Source organism: Pan paniscus, chromosome 20 (assembly GCF_029289425.2).
Source record: "Pan paniscus chromosome 20, NHGRI_mPanPan1-v2.0_pri, whole genome shotgun sequence".
Lineage (NCBI taxonomy): Eukaryota > Metazoa > Chordata > Mammalia > Primates > Hominidae > Pan > Pan paniscus.
In genome coordinates this window covers 52,366,233-52,389,951 of record NC_073269.2, presented here as the reverse complement: position 1 = coordinate 52,389,951, position 23,719 = coordinate 52,366,233, and the positions used below count along the sequence as shown (strand labels likewise).

Sequence of the window (23,719 nt, the reverse complement as noted above, 5' to 3'; positions counted from 1 at the left end):
AGTCACTGACCCATTTCCACTGCTGCTCTCTCATCTGCTGCTCTGAAGCCTAAACCATGGTGCCCAGAATCTTCGGTAAGTCATCCCCAGCCCCAAGTTGAGCTAATGCCTAATGTTATCCCTAAGGTACCTCTGAACTTCAAACTTAATTTTCTCTTTTCTGTTTAATTCTCTGTTTCCCACCTCATAATCACCCGTGTCCTCTCTGACTGCATTGCAATCTCTCTCCCCACCTGCAAATTCCAGAAGCTTAACCCTTTCCAGAGCCCTCCCTGCATTTCCTCACCTGCCAAGCCCAGTCCCCAGGACCTACATCCAGAGTCAGTCCCAAAATCCACTGTGAGCTGTTACAGCAACCAAAGAAACTCAGAGACATCATCTTGTGCCCCAGTGATTATGATCCGGTGACCCCAGAAACATTGTCATTCTCCTTCTGCTCTCAGCTGATCTTTGTTTTTGAACTCCTGGGCTCAGACTCAGAAGGGACCACAGATGAGAAGGGGTGTGGTGAGTGGAGGGAGAAGAGAGGAGGAAGGATTATAGCACTGTGGATAGGGTTGGGGGCTCCCAGAGGTCCCCTGCCAGCTCATCAGCTCTGACTCTTCCAGATATTGGACTGTGGTTGTGCCAGTTGACACTCCAGAGTGGAGACCAGATCTGCAATCTCTTGGGGCTGTAATAAGGAGGTCATCCTGTCCTTGAACAAGACCCAGCTCTGTGGTCCTAACTGCACTTCTGGCCCTGCTTCCAGCACTGCTGACTGGAGCCCCTGGGCTCTCAGCACCAGGCAGTAGTGAGGCTCCATGTCCCAGGAGTGAGGCCTGACTACCCCAGGAGTGTGCTCAAGTAAGGGCAGCCCAGGCGGTGGACGGAGTTTTGTTGTGTGTATTCCATCAAGGTGAGCAATGCCTGCTGTGTTCACTAACTTCTTTTTGCGCAACCATCAATCTCTCTCTCTCTCTCTCTCCCCCTCCACTGCCCCACTCTCCTCTCTTCCCCTCCCTGTCTTTTCCCTCCTCTCCTTCCTTCTCTTCCTCTCTCAAGTTGAAAGAAGAGTAGCTCAGTCATCTTCCGGAATTGCTTTTTAGCTCCGAGTCACCTGGCTCCACAGCCCCCAACCACCGTATGCCTACTTAGCTGTTCCTCCCCTTCCCCTCCACCCTCACCCTTGGCAACTACCAGTCGGCTTTCCATCTCTATGGATTTACCTATCTGGGACATTTCATATAAATGGAATCACACCATATGTGAACTTTTGTGTCACTTTCGTTTTTTTTACTTTGTTTATTGTTTTCATTGTTACAATTTCTACAATTGTATCCCCATTGTAGAACTTATTAGTATTTCATTCCTTTTTATAACTGAATAAATTCAATTGTATCCATGTATCAGCATTCATTTATCCATTCATCTGTTGATGGACACTTGGGCTGTTGTGAATAGTGCTGTTATGAACACACATATACATGTATTTGCTTGAGAACCTGTTTTCAATTATTTTGGGGTGTACATGTAGGAGTGGAATTGCTGTGCCGCATGGTAATTCTGTTTAAGTTTTTGAGGAACTGGCAAACTGTTTTCCACAGAGCCGCATCAATTACATTCCCACCAGCAGTGTATGAGGGCTCACATTTCTCTCCAGATTCTTCAACCTTTGTTATTTTCTGTTTTCCTGTTTATTACAGTCATCTGGGTGGGTGCATATGATATCCTGTGTAGTTTTAATTTGCATTTCCTTAATGAATAATGACGCTGAATATCTTTTCCATGTGCTTATTGGCCATTTGTACTCCTTTTTGAAAAAAGTTTATTCAGATTTTTTCCATGTTTTAATTGGGTTGCTTATTTTATTATTATATAGTTGTAAGAGTTTTAAAATATATTCTGGATACTCATCCCTTATCATATATATGATTTGCAAACACTTCTCTCACTATGTGGATTGTCTTCATTTCCTTGATGCTTGCAGTGCATAGGTTTTTAATTTTTGATGAGGTCTATTCTTCCTTTTGTCTCTTGTGTTTTTGGTGTAATATCTAAGAAAATATTACCTAACTTGAGGTCATCAAGATTTACTTCCACGTTTTCTGCTAGGAATTTTTTTAGGAAGTTGACAAAGAATAATTGTTTATTCACATTGGGTAAAATGTGATGATTTAATGTAGGCTTAACTTGTTGAATGATTAAATCAAGTTAATTACACTATCTATCACCTCAGGTACTTATAATTTTTTTATTTTGTTTATTTTTTGTTTTCGTAGAGACAGGGTTTCATTGTGTTGACCAGGCTGGCTTGAAACTCCTGGCCTCAAGTGATTCTCCCCACTTGGCCTCCCAAAATGCTGGGATTACAGGCATGAGCTACCGTACCTGGCCCTAAGGATTTTTAACATACAAGATCATGTCATTTGCAAATAGAAACCATTTTACTTCATCTTGCTCAATCTGAATGCATTTTCTCTTCTTGCCTAACTTTCCTGGCTTGAACCTCCAGAGCTATGTTGAATAGAGTGGTAAGAGTGAATATACTTATCCTGTTCCTGATGTTAGGGGGAGAGGATTCAATCGTTCACAGTTAAGTATGATGTTAGCTATGAGTTTATTGTAGATGCTCTTTAACAGGTTGAGGAAGCTCTCTTCTGTTCCTAGTTTGTTCTTTGTATTTTATCATGAAAGAGTGTAGATTTTGTCAAATGCTCTTTCAATATCATTTGAGAGAATTATGTGACTTCCTCTATAGTCTAGTAATATGGTATATTATGTTGATTGATTTTCTTATGTTGAACCAACTGCATCCCTGGGATAAATCCCACTTGGTCATGATGTATCATTGTTTTTTGTTTGTTTGTTTGTTTGTTTGTTCGTTTTAGGAGTCTCGCTCTGTCACCCAGACTGGAGTGCAGTGGTGCGATCTCGGCTCATTGCAATCTCCACCTCCCGGGTTCAAGCAATTCTCCTGCCTCAGCCTCCCAAGTAGCTGGGACTACAGGAGCGTGCCACCATGCCGGGCTAATTTTTTGTATTTTTAGTAGAGACGAGGTTTCACCATGTTAGCCAGGATGGTCTCGATCTCCCGACCCCGTGATCCACCCACCTTGGCCTCCCAAAGTGCTGGGATTACAGGTGTGAGCCACTGTGCCCGGCTGATATATCATTCTTTATATACACTGCTGGATTTGGTTTGCTATATTTTGTTGAGGATTTTTGAATTTATGTTCATAAGAGATGTTGGTCTATAGTTTTTTCTTTTTAATTTCTTGTGATATCTTTGATTTTGGTGTTAGGGTAATACAGACCTCAGAGTAAATTGGAAAGTTCTGTTTGACTTTTTTGAAAAGTTTGTGAATGATTGGTATTAATTCTTCTCTAAATGTTTTGTAAATTTTACTGTCTGGGTCTGGAGGAGCATTTCCAGTATATGAGCATTCCCCTTTCTCTGCATCCTTGCCAGCATCTGTTATTCTTTGTCTTTTTGATAAAAGCCATTTTAACCGAAGTGGGACATCTCAATGTGGTTTTGATTTGCATTTCCCTGATGATAAGTGTTGTTGAACATTTTTTCATATATCCGTTGACTATTTGTATGTCTTCCTTTAATACATGGCTATTCAGACCTCTTGCCCATTTAAAAATCAGATTCTTTATTTTTCCCAGCAATACAATTACATACATATTGTTTCATGCCATGACTTTTAAAACCAGTTAAGGGAAGAAGGGTAAGAAATAAGCGATTATGCTGTTTTTATAAGTAATTACACAATTACATATAAGCAATAATTATATAACATGCATACAAGTAATAATTACATAATTACATATGAACAATTATACCTTTCTTAGTGCTCTCCAGAGGGTGCAGCCCTGAGCATACGCACTGTCTCTCTAACTACTCCAGATAATTATGGCATAAGCTGGCCTCTTTTTGACTGTCCTTTCCTTGATGTTTCTGTTAAGCTTCTGGCTCTTCTGCCTCTGTTGGTATCACTTGCATCTGTTAGACTCCTCTTATTGTTAATTGATTGCTCTATTCTTTTTAATAGGCCTATAGCACAATGCATAAATCATTCTGTGGGCTGATTAAAGTCTAGCTTCTTTGCCAAGTCAGAGTGTTGCCAGGGTTTGAGGCTGTCTCTCACTCCAGGAGGGCCCTTCTTAGTTATCTCTTTTTCTGATTATCTCTGTTAAGCTTCTGCCTTGTCTTTTTGTTTGTTGTTGCTACTGCAAACCCTTTTTTTGGTTTTCCAGCACCAAAATTTCCTCTTTTTTCAATGTCATTAAGCGTCAACTTTTCCACACTCTATTTCAAGGAAAGCCAGTTTTAGGGAGACTTGTGGAGGGAGCTCTCTGTTCTGATGGCCTCCCTCTCCCCCGGACAGAACCGCTGAGCCACTGGACTGGAGCTGGTGTCAGGGACAGCAGCTAGCTTCTCCTGCAGCAATGTCTTTCCTCTACAGCTAGAACACTGGGAGGGGGTGGTAGCTGCTCGTCTTCTCGGTTTGCCCTTTCTTGTGTGGAACCTCTGCCCCATGAGTGAACTCAGGCAGGATCAGTGAAGCCCAGTGTGCTTGACCTGCTAAATCTGGCGTGGAACTTCCATGCTAGGAGGAGGGGCTGGATGGGAGAAGGAGCCCCGGTGCTGTAAGCCACAATTTCTAACTAATATAGCACATCCGCAACATGGAGACAGCAGGATAAAAGATGCTGGTGCACTGCCCTTTCTGGACTGAAACTGTAGCCCTAGGCTGGGAGCTAGGGAGAGGTGGAGTCCCATTTTCTTGACTGTGACTGACCATAATAGAGCTTCAATTACACAGAGTTGGCTGGGGATGTGGGGAATAGGAGTAATTTGTGGCTTAAATGCCCTCAGACTCTTGCTGCTGTTTACAGATTGAGTATCATGTCTTTTTCTTTTTCTTTCTTTCTTTCTTTCTTTTTTTTTTTTTTTTGAGACAGAGTCTCACTCTGTCACCAGGCTGGAGTGCTGTGGCGTGATCTTGGCTCACTGCAACCTCTGCCTCCAAGGTTCAAGGGATTCTCCTGCCTCAGCTCCGAAGTAGCTGGGATTACAGGCATGTGCCACCACACTCGGCTAATTTTGTATTTTTAGCAGAAACGGGGTTTCTCCATGTTGGTCAGGCTGGTCTCGAACTCCCGACCTCAGGTGATCTGCCCGCCTCGGCCTCCCAAAGTGTTGGGATTACAGGTGTGAGCCACCGCACCTGGCTAACAGAATTTCTTGAATAAACATTTCTTCGTTTGCGGTATGCCCTAAGGACAATTTCCAGAGACTTAATTAGTTGTTTTTATAAAAAAATTTTTTTTCACCAGTTAAATGGTTGTTTTGCTGGGAGGAGGGCTCCCATGCTCTTCACACTGGCTTTTGGAAATCCTGCTTTATAGTTTGAAATCTTTTGCTTTTAAGTCTATGATCCATTTCAAATTAATTTTCACATTTGGTGTGACATAAGGGTCAAGATATATTCCCCCCATATAGATATCTATTAAAAGGACTAATGTCTATCTGGTGAGTTGTAGTGGTACATTTGTCACAAATCACTGATTGTCTATGTGTGGATCTGTGTCTGAACTCTGTTTTTTTCCATTGATAAATTTGTTTACCTTATGCAATACCACACCCTAAATTATTATAATTTCATAAAAATTCATGATCTGTTAGTGTAAGTCCTATAACTTTGTTTAGTTTCTTCAATATTGTATTGTCATTTTCATTTTCTGTCATTTTCATTTTCTGATCCTTTTTTTTTTAATTTGTGCAAGTAGAGTCAGGGTGTCACTGTGTTGCCCAGGCTAGTCTTGAACTCCTGGGCTCAAGTGATCCTCCTGCCATGGCCTCCCAAAGTGCTAGGATTACATGTGTGAGCCACCACACCTGGCCATCATTTTCTGATACATTTTAGAATCAGTTTGTTAACTTATACAAAACCTTGCTGTAATATTTATTGAGTTTGCCTTGAATATATAGATCAATTTGGGGAACATTGACATCTTTATTACATTGAGTCTTCCAAAGCATAAATATGGTTTATTTCCCATTTGTTTAGGTCTTCTCTAACATCTTTCAGCAGAGTTTTGTAGAGGTCTCTCACCTTTCTTTAGATTTAATTCTAGGTATTTGTTATTTTTGATGTGATTGTAAATGGTAATGGAGAATTGACTTCTATCTAGAGCCACAAAACAAACCTCAACGAGTTCTAAAATCTTGAAATTTAACAGAGTGTGTTGTCTGACCATAATTTGATCAAACTAACGATTACAGAAAGATCTCCAAGCACTTGGAAGCTAAGCAACACAACTCTAAATAACTCATGGTTTAAAGATGAGTCTCAAAGATTTTTAAAAGTATATTTAACTTAATGAAATGAAAATACAATATATCAAAATTTGTGGAACATATATAAAGCAGTGCTAAGTGTGAAACTTATTGCACTAAATAGTTGTATTAGAAAAAAGGAACAATCAGGTAAGGCACAGTGGCTCAAGACTGTAATCCCTGCACTTTGGGAGGCCAAGGCAGGTGGATCACCTGGGATCAGGAGTTCAAGACCAGCCTGGCCAACATGGTGAAACCCCATCTCTATCAAAAATACAAAAATTAGCCGGGCATGGTGGCAGGTGCTTGTAGTCCCAGGTACTCGGGAGGCTGAGGCAGGAGAATTGCTGGAGCCCAAGAGGCGGAGGTTGCATCGTGCCACTACACTCCAGAATGGGTGACAAGAGTGAAACTCCGAGAAAGAAAGAAAAGAAGAGAAAAGACAAGACAAGGAAAGGAAAGGAAAGGAAAGGAAAGGAAAGAAAGGAAAGAAGGAAGGAAGGAGAGGAAAAATCAATAATCTAAGCTCCCACAGCAAGAACGTAGAAAAAAATAAGAGAGCAAAATAAACCAAAGCAAGGAGAAGGAAGGAAATAATAAAGAGGAAAGCAGGGGTCATGAAAATTGAAAACAGAAAAACAGTATAGAAAATCAATGAAATAAAGAGTTAATTCTTTCAAAATATCAATAATGTATAAATTTTTGGCAAAACTATCAAAAACAGAGAGAAGACACAAATTATCAATATCAATAATGAGACAGGAGATAGCACTATAGGTTTTGCAGACACTAGAAGACTAATAATGGAAAACTAGGAATAACTCTACACAACTGGACAACTTAGATGAAATGGACCACCCACTTAAAAGCACAAATGAGCACAACACACCCAATATGAAATACATCATTTTAGTAGCCTTATAACTATTAAGGAAATTGAATTTAGAATTTAAAATATTTCCGAAAAAAGAAATCTCCAAGCCCAGATGGTCGACTTGAGGATCTACCAAATGTTTAAAGGGAAATTAACACCAGTTCTGTACCATCTCATCCAGAGAATAGAATAGGAAGGAATACTTCCCAATTTATTTTGTGAAATCAAATTACTCCGTTACCAAAACCATAAAAAGACAAAGAACAATGACAACAACCAAGCAATAAAACTATAGATGAGTATCCCTCATGCAAAAATCCTTGGCCAGGCACGGTGGCTCACGCCTGTAATCCCAGCACTTTGGGAGGCCAAGGCGGGCAGATCACCTGAGGTCAGGAGTTTGAGACCAGCCTGGCCAACATGGTGAAACCTCATCTCTACTGAAAATACAAAAAATTAGCTGGGTGTGGTGGTGCACGCCTGTAATCCCAGCTACTCACGAGGGTGAGGCAGGAGAATCGCTTGAACTCAAGAGGCGGAAGTTGCAGTGAGCCGAGATCACATCACTGCACTCCAGCCTGGGCGAGAGGGAGACTCCATTTTTTAAAAAAAGAAAAATAAATTCTTGACAAAATATTTGTAAATGAAATTCAGCAATATAACAAATAATTACACACCATGACTATGTAGGCTTTATTCTAGAAGGTAGGCCTGGCAGAATATTTCAAAAATCACTATCAATATAATGCACCATATTAACACGCAAAAGAAGAAAAATAACAGGACCACATCAATTGATGCTGAAGAAGCATCTGACAGAATTTAACACCCATTCATGATAAAAACGCTCAGAAAAGTAGGAATGGGGGGAACTTCGTTTAGGATTCTAAGAATGTGGTGAAGTTTACCGGTTGGGAAAAGGATGGAGCAGCTGTTAAAGATTAACCATGATTAAGATTAAGGTGATTAGGAAGGAGGAAGGAAGATAAGGAAGACTGGCAAGGAGAGAGTAGGGCTGTAGAATTGTTTTAGAGATAGGATTGGGCTTGAGTAGGTCTTGTTTTGTTTGCTTGCTTTATTTTTTGAGACACGGTCTTGCTCTGTTGCCCAGGCAACAGATTTGGCCATTCAGGCAATTGTTTTTTATTGAAATAGCCTGCCTCGTTAACCACATTATTCCTTTATTTAGATGAGTCCATTAGTACATTTTATGTTTCTAGCCCTCTTTCTTAATAACCCAGTTCCATTTAAGCTATTTGGAATGTGAGTTTCAAGATGTTTTGAATTCTTATCTCTTCATATGTGACTTCTGATTGAAGACGGCTTTTTTTTTTTTTTTTTTTTGACGGAGTCTTGCTCTGTCACCAGGCTGGAGTGCTATGGTGCAATCTCAGCTCACTGCAACCTCCGCCTCCTGGGTTCAAGCGATTCTCCCGCCTCAGCCTCCCGAGCAGCTGGGACTACAAGCATGCGCCACCACGCCCAGCTAATTTTTTGTATTTCAGTAGAGACAGGGTTTTACCATGTTGGCCAAGATGATCTCGATCTCCTGAACTCGTGATCCACCCGCCTCAGCCTCCCAAAGTGCTGGGATTACAGGCGTGAGCCACTGTGCCCGGCCATTTTTTTTTTTTTTTGAGATGGAGTCTGTCTCCCTTGCCCAGGCTGGAGTTCAGTGGTTCGATCCCGGCTCACTGCAACCTCTACCTCCTGGGTTCAAGTGATTCTCCTGCCTCATCCTCCCAAGTAGCTGTGATTACAGGCACATGTCACCATGCCCAGCTAGTTTTTGTATTTTTGTAGAGACGGGGTTTCACCATGTCGACCAGGCTGGTCTCAAACTCCTGACCTCAAGTAATCCACCTGCCTTGGCCTCCCAAAGTGCTGGGATTATAAGCATGAGCCACCGCGACCAGCCTGACTTCTGATTCAAGACGGCTTTCATAACACTTGTTTATCTACCTTAGATTCCTTGCTTAATCATTATAATTACAGCCTGCTGATTTCCATTGTCCTTTGTCTCCCCACTGTTTGGTAAGACTCATTTAGGAAAACCACAGCCTTATCTAAATCCAGTTCTCCACCTATCCTCTTCCTACATCTTTGAAACCATATATGGCTAGAGAAAAATACAAAACACATTGACTTGTAGTGAGCCAAGGTGTAGCCTGCAAGTGGTAGAAAAATCTGGCTGCAATGGGCCAGATGGGGAATCAACAGGTATACAGCTTCACTGTAGCGAAAATAGTGTGTAGTAAGAACACAGAACACCTGCTTAGAGCTATATCATTGTTAGATAAATGCCGATAGCAATATTACACGTATTAGTCTGTTCCCATGCTGCTAATAAAGACATAGCTGAGACCAGGGTAATTTATAAAGGAAAGGGGTTTAATGGACTCACAGTTCCACGTGGCTGGGGAGGCCTCACAATCATGGTGGAAGACGAAGGAAGAGCAAAGATATGTCTTACGTGGTGGCGGGCAAAGAGAGAAAGAGCCGAGAGAAAGGGGAAACCACTTATAAAGCCATCAGATCTCGCGAGACTTATTCACTACCGCAAGAATAAGTCTTACATGGGGAAACTGCCCCAAGGATTCAATTATCTCCCACCGGGTCCCTCCTACAACATGTGGGAGTTATTGGAGCTACAATTCAAGATGAGATTTTGGTGGGGACACAGTGAAACCATATCATTACACAATGCATAATAATGTTCATGCGCTTCTTAACTGATAACACAGAGTCGGGGAAGCCAGAGGGGATTCCCCTGAGTGTCTCCCTGAGCTGCTCGGGGAAGGTGTAATTTACTTATACCTTCCCCAAGTAAAGAGAAGCAGCTGTAAAATGGAGACGACTCCCCAGAATTGCCAGAATTGAATCTTTTCAAATATTTGTATGATTTGCTTTCAAATAAATGGCACCTAGCTGAGATCTTTGCTAATGTCTTGCAATACTTGGTGGAGCAAAAAACATTCCAAATTGATTTCAAGAGTTGTCTGTTTAAGTAGTAGAAATCAAGTGATTAAGCTCATTGTCTGAACATTCTGTGTGGCCACAAGGGAGACACAAGGGCTCCATGGCACTGTATGGGAGGTATGAAAACGAAATAGAGATAGCTAAATGACATGCCCAGGGCAGCTCGCCAAGTAGATGCAACCAGAGAGAGCAAGAATCAGAATTTGTGCTGAGAAAATGACTGAACTTAGTTAGACTGTACCATTCATGAGAATGACATGGAAATGCACATTCCAGAGTACTGTATCTTGATTTTCCCTGCCTCTATTTTCTGTCGGAGCAAATTAATTCTGAACACAGTTCATGGCTGTCTTCTTTTCCTTAGGCTCAGCATAGCTGTCAACAGTCTCCTACCTTGTAGGGACAGCCTGCTGTTTCTCATATTCCATAGGTCTAATCTATTGTTGACTTACCCAACCTCTCAAGGAGAAAATGCCAGTGCACTTACTTTATCTTTCGATAACTCCCTTCCTGAACTCCTTATCAATATGAAACTCACCCTGTTGAAAGACCTAGATGGAAGATATTACAAGGAACCAACAGGAAATTCAGGAAAAGTGAAAAATTTTTTTTACCAAATGATAAGTTTTATAAGATAAGAATGAAAAGTAGTTGCTATACAGGTAAAATTGGTGCAAATAATATATTGTTACACCAGAAGGAATTTGATGCTCTGAAAAAATTTAACCAGGAATCTGCTTTGCAAAAAAAACTCAACATTACATATGATGAAGATTAATGATATAAACCCCCTTAATTCAAAAGGTCTTATTTTTGCTTTGGGTTAAGCATGCAGAAATCTGGAGTAGTCCTTGGCAGGGAATGTTCTTGCTGTTGACTCCAGAGATATGGACTTTGGAAGTAGAAGGCATTAACCTGGCTCTAATTGAATGGTTATATAGTCTAAGGTAGAAGAAATTGTGTAAAGCCTAATGGCCAAAAGTGGCAAATTGTCCTGATTATCAAGGGGGGAATTGGGTAGCTACCACACAATGGGCAGAAGAGAGTATAACTATACCACTCACACAAGGCATTCTGTGGGATGCCTCTTAGAACTCCCACATCCCATAGTAAAACATGGGAAAACTGTAACAATTCACTACAGAAAAGACTCCTAATGGCATATATACTTCAAGAATGAAGACGTGGGTAATTTTACCAGGTTAAAAATCACAACCAGAGCAAAGCAAAGCAAAGTCCTCTGTGAATATACAAGGAGGCCACAAGAATAAATAAAGAATAGCATGGCTGGAGGGAATAGACACAGAGAAGGAGTTGGACTACCAATCTGGGAAGTGGCAAGGGAAACTGAGTCACTCACAATATCCTCTATTCACCTTATCTTTTTTATATATGGAGTTGTAGAGAAATCATATCTGCAACAAGAGAGGGATGTAAAACAATTCTATTAAAGAGAGAACGAGGCTGCAGTTGGGACAAGAAAATGTTGGGAATTACTAGGGAGATACTTAGACAATGCATGGGAGGCCTACTTAAGATGGAAATGAGGTTTCAGGTGATAAAATGGAAAAAAATTCAAAAAATGGCAGCACTCTAAGCAAGTTAAGGAGAACATCTGATGCAAGAGGTTGGTTTGTGGAGGGAGACAGAAAGACAGTGAATCAACTGAACTTAAATAAACTAATGGTATTGCATGTAAAACTTGAAGACTGAGTTCAAGGTCCCAATGAATATACATTTTTTTTTTTTTGAGATGGAGTCTCACTCTGTCACCCAGGCTGGAGAGCAGTGGCTCGATCTCGGCTCACTGCAACCTCCGCCTCCCAGGTTCAAGCGATTCTCCTGCCTCAGCCTCCCGAATAGCTGGGACTACAGGCACGTGCCACCATGCCCAGCTAATTTTTGTGTTTTTAGTAGAGATGGGGTTTCACCATGTTGGCCAAGATGGTCTCGATCTCATGACCTCGTGATCCGCCCACCTTGGCCTCCCAAAGTGCAAATATAAATTTTAATTTTGTACTGAGTTTGGAGTTTATAGACCCTAAACTGCATTCTAACAATGGAATGATTGATTTTTTTGGGGGAGAGAGGGAGAGGGTGATTCATGTAAGGATGAAGAGAAGACAATATAGTCATTAAAAAATAAAAAAAAATCACAATCAGATGAGGTGTTTGCTGAGAGCAAAGAGATTATAGAATGGAGTGAAAGACATTTTTTTTCGGGTGGAGTTTTGCTATGTTGCCCAGGCTGGTCTTGAAATCCTGAACTCAAGTGAGCCTCCTACCTCAGCCACCTGAGTCGTGGGAATTACAAGCATGTGCACTGTGTCTGGCTTGAAAGATGAAATTTTTAAATGCCAGCTTTAGCCTCAAGGCCAGTTGCTGAAGCAAGGACTAAGTTGGACTTTTATATAATCTTCCTCACTTTGAGGTGAACATATTTTATTTATTTTTTTCTTTTTTTTTCAGACGGGGTCTCACTCTGTCATGCAGACAGGAGTGCAGAGGCGTGATCTCGGCTCACTGCAACCTTTACCTTCCAGGCTCAAGTGATCCACCCGCCTCAGCCCCCTGAGTAGCTAGGACTACAGGCATGTACCACCATGCCTGGCTAATTTTTTTTTATTTTTTGGAGAGATGGGGTTTCACCATGTTGCCCAGGTTGGTCTCGAACTCCTGGACTCAAGCGATCCTTCTGCCTTGGCCTCCCAAAGTGCTGGGATTACAGACATGAGCCAACATGCCTGCCCTATGTGGATATATTTTCTCTTTCTTTTTTTTTTTTTTTTTTTTTGAGACGGAGTCTCGCTCTGTCACCCAGGCTGGAGTGCAGTGGCACAGTCTCGGCTCACTGCAAGCTCCGCCTCCCGGGTTCACGCCATTATCCTGCCTCAGCCTCTCCGAGTAGCTGGGACTACAGGCGCCCGCCACCACGCCCGGCTATATTTTTTTGTATTTTTAGTAGAGACGGGGTTTCACCGTGGTCTCGATCTCCTGACCTCGTGATCCACCCGCCTCGGCCTCCCAAAGTGCTGGGATTACAAGCGTGAGCCACCGCGCCCGGCCTTGTGGATATATTTTCTATGTTAACTGATTCCGTTGCTGTTTGTCTCAATGCCTTCATACTCCTCTATCTAGTATTGGTTTATATTGTTTGATTCTTGGTATTTACAGTATGAAATAGTAAGAGAGGTTGTTAATCATCTGGGAGATGGACAATGCATTTTCAAACCCCTCTTCTCTAGAGAAGATTAAAAGTCTTTGGGTGGTAAAACTGATAGTTGCATCACATTACTTGGAAAATGGTATTGTTGCTGCCTTTATTTTGAAGTTGAAAATGTCTATAATGGGTGTCAATAGATGCTTATTTTTGAATGGGGTGGACTGTGCTAGACTTTCTATTATCACCTTGTCCCCAACACCCACTCCCTTCTGAGATGGGAACCACATTTTCCAGAATCACTTCCCCTATATGGGGCCCAGAAGGTGAATTGCATGATGTGAAAAATTCAGGGATAATGGGCACTATCATCATGTCCTCATGCAATTCACGTTCTGACCCCTCATAAAGCGACTACATTAGTCCATTTGCATTGCTATAAAGAAATCCCCAAGGCTGGGTAATTTATAAAGAAAAGAGATTTAATTGGTTCGTGGTTCTATAAGCTGTATACAGGAAGCATGGTGCCTGCATCTGCTTCTAGTGAGGGCCTCAGGAAGCTTACAATTATGGCAGAAGGCAAAGGAGGAGCAGGCACGTCACATGGCAAGACAGGGAGCAAGAGAAATGTCAGACTCTTGTTACCAGCTCTTGCACAAACCAACAGGGCGAGAACTCACTTATTACTATGGGGAGGGCACCAAGCCATTTGTGAGGAATCTCCTCCCATGACCAAAACACCTCCCCAGGCCTCACCTCCAACATTGGAGATCACACTTTAACATGAGAGTTGGAGGGGACAAACATCCAAACTGTATCACAGACAAGGGCAGGTATTTGTAAGTTTTCAAAACCGGAGCTAGACTGTGCCCCAACCACAGATGCTGTGCCAGATGTTGTATCTTTATTGGGGCAAATCAAAACAGTGTTTGATCCTTGGTATGCAATTATTGATCTGGCAAATGTGTTCTTACCAAAACCCTTCAGTAGGAGTGGAATTCTGCTTCCAGAAAGATGAGGTAGGCATATGTTTCCATATCTCTCCTGCTCAGTACAGCTATAAAACAAGCATAAGAAGACTCAGAAAGGTAGGGTAAGAAGGCAGACGAAGGGAGGACCTTGGGACCACAGAAATGGCAGAGCAGGGAGTTTCCCTGAGTTTTCTTTTTTGCCTCATATATCCTAGATGCAACTCATGAGAAGCTGGAGGAGCTGGAGAAGCTGGCAACTCAAAAAGGCCAAAGGGTGCAGACAATAAAAGCCCCAGACAAGCGTATAGAACCACACGCCGTCTTTTTACTTGCCGTAAGTGTCACATTTTTCTTCTTTAATGTCACATAAGAGCAATATTTCCTTCAGGTATCTAATCACAAGAACCACCACAAATTCTAGATCCATGAGACCAGTCTTTCCGTGGAGAATTCATGTAGAGATCCCTGATCACACACTTGTCAAATAGAAAGTTTCCCAGAAAATCAGATACCATGTGTTATGAAAGAAAAGAAAGTATCTAGTCACTAAGCACCTAGTTTAGAATAAAACGCCAAACACCCAGTTTAGAATAATTTCCCAAAAAGTGTTTTCCTAAAGTAATTGAAATTTTGAAAATTGTATGAGGAGAAAGTACATTTGATTTTCTTCCTTCCTCTGACTCTTGCATCCTTCATTTTCCTGCTGCCTGTGTTAATCCCCCAGGACTGCCATAATCAGGGGCACCAGAGGGGTGGCTTGAACAGGAGAAATTGATTTCCTCACAGTTCTGGAAGCCAGAAGCATGAGATCAAGATGTTGGCAGGATGGTTTCTTCTGAGGGTCTATCTCTTGGCTTATCCATGGCCAACTCCTCCCTGTGTCTTCACATGGCCACTGAGTGTGTGTCTGTGCCCTAATCTCCTCTTCTTATAGGGACACCAGTCAGCTTGGATTAGGTCCTGCTCATATGACCTTTTACCGTAATCACCTTTTCAAAGGCCTTATCTCCAAATACAGTTATATTCTGAGATCCTGGGGTTAGGACCTCAACACATGAATTTAGGGGGAGACATAGGTCATCCCATATTAATGTCCAAACAAAATTTATTACTTCACATAGTCATGCCCCAAATGAAAATTAAACAACTCAAAATTAAATAGAATTTTTAAATTTCATCATTTCTTTATTACTATTTTATTTTTTTAATTTTTTTGAGATGGAGTCTCGCTCTGTCACCCCGGCTGGAGTGCAGTGGCATGATCTCGGCTCACTGCAAGCTCTGCCTCCTGGGTTCATGCCATTCTCCTGCCTCAGCCTCCCGAGTAGCTGGGACTATAGGCACCTGCCACCACGCTGGGCTAATTTTTTGTATTTTTAGTAGAGACGGGGTTTTGCCGTGTTAGCCAGGATGGTCTCGATCTCCTGACCTCGTGATCTGCCTGCCTCGGCCTCCCAAAGTGCTGGGATTACAGGCATGAGCCACCATGCCTGGCCGATTTCTTCTTTTTTTTTTACTATTAATGTTATTTTTTATGAGAGACAGCACGCCAAGTATTGCTATAAATATTAGGATTAATTCTACTGATGTACTTCATGATCATGTATATTTTATAAAGATTTATTAGATCAAAAATTGTAAGATTTATCTTAAAGTTCTCACTCTTGGATTAACTGTACATTTTTAGCACTATTTTTATCTATTGGAATATTTTCATAGCTATAGTTAGTAAAATTCACCATAATCATTAATTAGAGCCATAATTACTTTTATAATAAATATACATTTATACTTTAACTGATTGATAGAACATCAACCTAAATATCCAAAAGGAAATTTTTAATCAAGTGACTTCTAGGAGGGTGCCTGTTCTGATGGTGGCTATTCAGGAACAAAGAGCAAATCTGAAGAAAAGGCCTGGTTCCCACTCTGGCCACACCTGTTGCCACACTGATGGGATGTGCTGATCACAGCAAGATCACAGTCAGGATAAGTGTGGGGCCAGCAATGGCCTTGCTCAAGGCACTTTGTGCTGAGGACACGTGACAGCCTGTGTGTGTGTGTGTGTATGTGTGTGTGTGTGTGTGGTGTGTGTGTGTGTGTTTGCTTCTGTTTTTCTGTGGGTAAATACATGACCCAGTAATTTCTCAAAATAATTTTATTCTTACTACATAAGATCCACTCCAACACAGCTCTTTCTGTTCTGCTTTCTTGTTTATTGGATACCTCTTCAGGCCTAGGACGGCTCATGGAGGAGACAGGGACTCTCCCCAGGTCGAAGGCCCAAGGCCTGGATGATGGGGTGGGGCCCAGGATGGGTGCCAGGGGTCTGGAGGACATGAGTGGATGAAGGCCCCGGGCTTCAGCTTCCTCTTGGTGGAATGTGGGTGATGAGGTCCGACCATGCAGCGCTGCTGTGAGGACCGGTTAAGAGGATCCCTGGGAGGTGGCCGGTGACTTGGTACCGTCACCTCAGTGACTGTTCTTCATCCTCATGGATGTTCAGAGAAGACTGGTTCATTCCCTCTGGTGGCCCTGTCTGTCCACCAGACAGGACCGATACATCCTCTGAAAATTTCTTCACTTTAGGCAATAGCACTTTCATTCTTTTCCAATTCATTTGATGCCATTTAAATCGACCTGGTGATTCTGGGAAGCCCGGGATTCCTGTCCCTTTGAGGAGACGCCAGGTGCCATCTGTGCACATGCGTGGCATTTGGGCGGGAACCCAGAGCCCCGACTCTGGGCTTGTTGAACTCAGGTCCAAGGAGGGATTCACTACGTTGGTGTAAGGTGCGGTCTGTGTTTCAGATTCTCGTGCCAGATGAGGTGATGCTTTAATGTCAATACCTCGCGTTGGGGGAAGGTGGAGGATCTGGACCAGTGGTGTAGGAGGCCAGGATGGGGCGGGACCCAGACACATGAGGATTCCGGGTTTCTCAGAAGGACGGAGCTGAGCGAGGCCACTCGGCGCACGCGCGGTGCCTTGGGCGCCTACATCCAGATGTGCATCTTCCGTGGGGGCGTCCCGGGGCGGGGTCTGAGCTGGGAGACCTGCCTCTCTCCTGCTCTCCTAGAGTCACTTAAAACTTTTTAGTTTTCCATTTAAATGACCAAATGAGATCATTTAATGGGGTGGTGGGGGGAGTGGAGGCAGGGAGAGTCACAAACAGAAAGCGGCCAAGACAGCTGTGGGAGAGGGAAGGGGAAGATGGGGTGAGTGGACAGCCACAGATACGACTGGCACTGACATTTAGAAGGAGACTGGGTGGAACCAGGGCTCGGTATGGCTTTAGGCAGTTCAGAAACCGAAACAGGGCTGTGGATGGGGCTGACCCGGGCGCTGTGGATGGGGAATTGCTGTGAGCAATTCACGCCTGGAGATTTGGCTGGGCGTGGGAACAAGGATGACTACTGAGCCGGTAGCATCTACAGTGTGAATATGCTGCACGAAGGATGACTCACCAGCGGGGCAGGACAGAGCGGGACGACAGGGCATTTCACAATCAGTGTGACATGCAACTTTAAAATTTATGAACTGTTTTTTCTTTGTTTTGTGTTTTGTTTTTGTTCTTTTGAGACAGAGTCTTGCTCTGTCCCCCAGGCTGGAGTGCAGTGACATGATCTTGGCTCACTGCAACCTCCACCTCCCGGGTTCAAGTGATTCTCCTGCCTCAGCCTCCCAAGTAGCTGGGATCACAGACACGTGCCACAGCACCCGGCTAATTTTTGCATTTTTTAGTAGAGATAGGATTTCACCATGTTTTCCAGGCTGGTCTCGAACTCCTGACCTCAAGTGATCTGCCCACCTTGGCCTCCCAAAGTACTGGGATTACAGGCATGAGCCACCATGCCTGGCCTCTGATATTTTCATTTAATATTTTCAGATCACAGTTGATCATGGGTAACTGAAACCTACGCCAAAGTGAAAGTGGAGATAAGAGGGAACTACTATACCACAATTTAATACTCAGCCACTAGAAAGGCTGGGATGACTCCATGCTTTGTTCTTCAAAAATACTTCAAATAATTCTATTTAAAAAGCAAAAGAGACCAGGTGCAGTGGCTCACACCTGTAATCCCAGCACTTTGGGAGGCTGAGGTGGGTGGATCACAAGATCAGGAGTTCGAGACTAGCCTGGTCAACATGGTGAAACCCCTGTCTCTACTAAAAATACAAAAGTTAGCCGGGCATGGTGGGCACCTGTAGTCCCAGCTACTTGGGAGGCTGAGGCAGGAGAACTGCTTGAAACCAGGAGGTGGAGGTTGCAGTGAGCTGAGATCATGCCACTGCACTCCAGCCTGGGTGACAGAGCGAGACTCCATTTCAAAAAAAAAAAGCAAAAGAATGAGGCATTTATGTAAAGTTATAACAAACAAAATATTTTCAGAAAAGCAATTCCACAATGTTTAATGTAATTTGAGCATCAAGCATTCTTCATAACTCTTTACAATTATTGATTCATCTTGTCTGGGTTTCATCATCATTTTACAAATGAGGAAACTGAAGCACAGAGTGGCTTCATAACTCACCCACAGTCACAGTCAGTGAGGCAAGGTCAGGGTTTGACCTGGGAGCTCTAGCCACAGGGCACCTGCACCCCGGCCCCTGCTGCCCACTGTTGTGTCCCTGTGGGTGTGCTCTTCTAGGCACGTTTGGAACCCTGAGTTCTCACCAGAGAGGACAGTGAATCACTCCAAGGAGAAAGACAAGGGCTTAGAGTGGAAAAGGAGCTTTGGTTTTCACTTTATTGCTGTGCTGATGAAGTTTTAAAAGAACACCTCTCACATGTATAAAATAATGGAAAACAAGCTATGCCAAGAAGAAAAGTATGAATCAAAAATTCAATGATTACAAATAAAATAGTAAATAAGATTACAAAAGAAAATCAGATACTTTTAGGCAAACTATGTAAAAATCCCATATTTTACAAAAAGAGTAATCAAATGATGGGGGGAGAAGAGAGCTAATATTTAATGAAATTATGGTGGTCACTGTGAGACAAAGTAACAAACATGAGAAGCCGGTTTGCTCATTTCTGCTTCCCAGCATAATTTCACAAGGCCCCTGAGTCTGTGATGACCTGCGGCTCTCCAAAAACATGCTTTCTTTCGGAGAAAAAAAGGAGAGAGAAAAGGGCTCTCATGTCTCTTGCCCTCCCTGTCCCCTGCAGGTGCTGAGATTGAGAACTCAATCCAAAGTTTGACATAAAGACACACCACAGAGCTCGGAGCTTTCTTTCCCAGGATGCACCTATCCACTCTGGCAATGTTTACTTGTTCCCACCACCACCTAGTCCTGTCCACCTTCCCTCATCCTCATCCTCACTTCCTGATCTTCTCTTTAGCCCAGTTCAGGTTGAGGCCAAACTTGAATCTGACCCTCACCCCGCCCTGGGAGGGAAAATCCAGTGAGGAATAGCATTCCTTCCAGTGAGGCATACCCTGGAGTCTACATCGGCCTCCCAACCCCAAATCAGTCTCTTTTCTCCTCTCCCTCCCATTATGGCCCTGCGTCTTCCCTTTCTGGGCTGAGTTTTGTAGTATCTGTTTTCTGTGGGCTCTTGAAATTATACTAGAAGTATGATTTTTCCTTTATTAATTCTATATTTAATAACTTTTTTGTTAAATTTAGAAAGGAAGATGAGATATCTCTAACATATCTAGAATGAAGTCTTTCTTGACATGACTCAGAAAAACATACCTGCTTCTCCCCCACTTTGAGGTCCAGTCCATTGAGAAATGCTGGCATTGTGGGGATGGTGCATACTGAGGGGCCTGAGGTGAAATGGAGCTTGGACTGGAGGCTCAATCATTCCTGGTGTTCCTAGCATCACAGATGACTCAGCGGGACTCCCGAATAGTCAACCCTTCTTCTGAGGGCGAGGGCCAGAGTCTCAGGGATTGTCTTTTCTGAATTTTTCTTTTTGATAGTAAAAAGATCCAGGTCCGTGATTTTGCAGAATACCCTAAAGCCACATGCATTTTCGGTCTCTTCAAAGTCAACCCCCACCCTCCATGGGGGAAGGAATGATGCAAGCCTCTTTGCCCCACGGGAGAGGGTTGGGGGATTACCAGGGGGCGTGATAAATATCCTCAGCCTTGGCAAAGAGGGCTGGGAGGGTCTGTGGTAGGCTGCAGATACAGTCCAGATTATCTCTCCTTCCTCATTCACACACTTGCAAAATATGACTTTATGTCTATTAAGATTTGGTATCCATGTCCCCATTCCCTTGACTGTCTGCACCCTGTGGAATTTGTGGTCTATAGGACACTGTGGAGTGATTGATCATGTGCCAGCTTTGAGTTGAGACTTTGCTCAAGGACTCTGGTACTTCCACTTTCTCAGGAAATTAAAGCAATGTGAACACCCTCTGGCCAGCCTGTTGGAGGGTGAGAGACCACATGGAGGAGACAGAGCCCTGATGTCCCAGCTGAGGACATCCCAGAAGAGCCTATTTCCAGACAACTGAGGACAGGTGAATGAGTTCTTTGTAGATGAACCAGAATCCAGTCTATCTACCTGCTGAGCACAGACATGTGAGCGACCCCCCCATCAAGGTCAACTGAGCCTGGCCCAGATCAACAGAATCACGAGATGACCTATGGACTCAGGAGCAATCACGATGTGGTTGTTCCATGACACTGAATGTAGAGGTCGTTGATTCTGCAGCACCAGCAAACTGACACATAACACCGTGTTTAATATTGGGTTCTGGGCTTTGGGGTCCCTGCAGAGTTCCTGATTTCAGCCCCGAGGGCTCATTCACAAATTTATTACTCAGATTCTACCCTGTCAAACCAGGACGTGTTACTTACACATTTCCCAGTGTGGGCAGCAAGCCACCCAGGTGCCGAGGCAAGAGACCGAGGGCACAAGCTGTTCCAGTATAATAAAGAAAACATATAAAATAAGAATAGTTATACTAGATATAGATCGTAGATATGATTATATATGAACATTACTAATCATTAGTTTGTAGCAATTACTCTTTATTCCATTATAATAATCATCTTCTCTCTACAATTATAACTTAAGAGAAACCAGGCCATATAGAGATAGGAGCTGAACGGACACAGTGAGAAATGACCAGAAGACAAGAGTGTGAGCCTTCTATTATGCCCCGACAGGGCCACTAGAGGGCTCCTTAGTCTAGCATTAACGCCAGTGCCTGGGAAGATGCCTGTTACCTAGCCGACTTTGGTCTAGTGGTAGCATCAGTGCCTAGGAAAAGCACCCACTACTTAGCAGACTGGGAAAAGGAGTGTCCCTTTCCTCGGGGGAGTTAGAGAAGACTCTGCTCCACCACCTCTTGTGGAGCGCCTGACATCCGTCAGGCCCGCCCGCAGTTATCCAGAGGCCTAACCATCTCCCTGTGATGCTGTGCTTCAGAGCAGTCATGCTCCCGGTCCGCTTACATATTCCATCCTGTACACCTGGCTCTGCCTTCTAGGTAGTAGCAGAATTAGTGAAAGTACTAAAAGTCTCTGAAATGCAAAAATAAAGGCATAAGCTGTCTCCTTTCTCTCCACCTCGGCTGCCAAACAGGGAAGGGCCGCCTGTCCAGTGGACACATGACCCACATGACCTTACCTATCATTGGAGATGGCTCACACTCCTCACCCTGCCCCCTTGTCTTGTATCCAATAAATAACAGCGCAGCCTGGCATTCGGGGCCACTACTGGTCACTGTGTCTTGGTGGTAGTGGTTCCCCGGGCCCAGCTGTTTTTTCTTTTATCTCTTGGTCTTGTGTCTTTATTTCTATGATCTCTCGTCTCTGCACACGGGGAGAAAAACTCACAGACCCTGTAGGGCTGGTCCCTACATCCCAGGACTCTCTATCCCACTGTGGAAGACTTCGCAGTTGCCCGCCATGCTCCCACAAAGAGCTGGCCACCTGCCCCAGGATGAATGGGGGCTCTGTCCGAGTTGCTAAAGGCGTGCCTCTGGCCATATGCTGGGAGGCAAATGAGCTGTCAGGCAAGGGTAGGAAATATGTGGGCATCAGAGGACAAACAAGGAGTGAGGTGCCTCCCACCAGCCATACATCTGAAGTGCTGTCAGATGGCCATAGGGGCCAGCTGGGTATGGGTCCCCAACAACCAGGAAGGACACTGAGCATCTGAAAACCATTGGTCATGGAACACAGAACCCACGGGGAACACTATGGGTTCACAAAGACCCAGGAGCTCTATTGTAAGCCTCAGTATAGAGAGAGGAACACACTGAGCTTCTGATCACCCATTATCAAGGCTGTGCTGCTTTATGTTGATAGTCCAAAATTATCCTGCATGGGAGTTGGTCCACACAAATTATAATCACAAAGGCAATATAGAGGAGAGTGGGGGGGCGGTCACAGGAATGAGCGTCATGGTGGCTGGGGATGGACCTTTCACTTAGCTGATCATGTGCAAACAGCAAGATTCATGATGAACTGCTCCACCACAAAACAAATAAATGGGTGTCTACAGTACACACATTGGGCCCCCCACTAACCCTGACATGCACAAGATGCCCTGGGGTTACCTGCCTTTCTGGGGGCTGGACCAAGGACCGATCTGGAACAGGTAAAGATAGGGAGAAACAGGTATTGGGGGAGGGTGAAACTGGAACTTTTGGAGACTCTCATAAATTATTCAAGAAAGCATTAACCCCATTTATGCCTAGTGTTCCATTATTGGAATGCTAAGCATGTGGGAATTATTTATATCCTATTGCTCAAGGTCATCACCAAGGTCCGATTTTTCAAATTTAAAAACTGTAACCTCAGATACAAATGGGTTAATGCTCACTGTCTCTGATCAGGTAGCACACACCAGCAACACGATCTCAGGTTTAAATGGGTTAATGCTCACCATCTCTGATCAGGTAGCACACACCAGCAGCACAACCTCAGGTATAAATGGGTAAATGCTCACCATCTCTGATCAGGTAGCACACACCAGCAGCACAACCTCAGGTTTAAACGGGTTAATGCTCACCATCTCTGATCAGGTAGCACATACCAGCAGCATCGACTGGGTCCAACCACCAGCAGGTCTGACATCTTTCAAGTGCTAAAGAAAAGCCAGGTCTGGTCTCCCTATAAGCAAGTGCTCATCCTTAGGAAACCCCCCTTTCTAATGTCTCCCCACTGTGAAATACTTTACACTATCTACCAGGTTCCTCCTGTTTTATAATCGTGTGATCTGAGAGCAAAATTTAAATAAACTTAGGTTATTTTTTTCTTTCACACTGAAGAGCAGGCTCGTTAAGAGAGCAGGCATCTTGTCTTTCCTGTTAGCCAGGGACTCCCTGTGCCCCTAAACAATGCCTGACACGTAGCAGCGGACTTCAGTGTTTTTCAATTGTACACTTTAGGGAAGGGTAGAAAAGAGACGCCTAATTTGCTAATTAACACCC

The 23,719-nt window shown here is 43.5% G+C and overlaps 1 long non-coding RNA gene across 1 annotated transcript in view; it reads right to left on the bottom strand.

Moving 5' to 3' along the window:
- Positions 1-1,130: 1,130 nt before the first annotated feature.
- Positions 1,131-23,719, bottom strand: part of LOC129394706 (uncharacterized) — a 44,883-nt gene continuing 22,294 nt past the window's right edge. The window contains exon 3 of the long non-coding RNA XR_008622046.2: positions 1,131-5,268. This is a non-coding gene — a long non-coding RNA (uncharacterized LOC129394706). The remainder of the gene's footprint in view (positions 5,269-23,719) is intronic.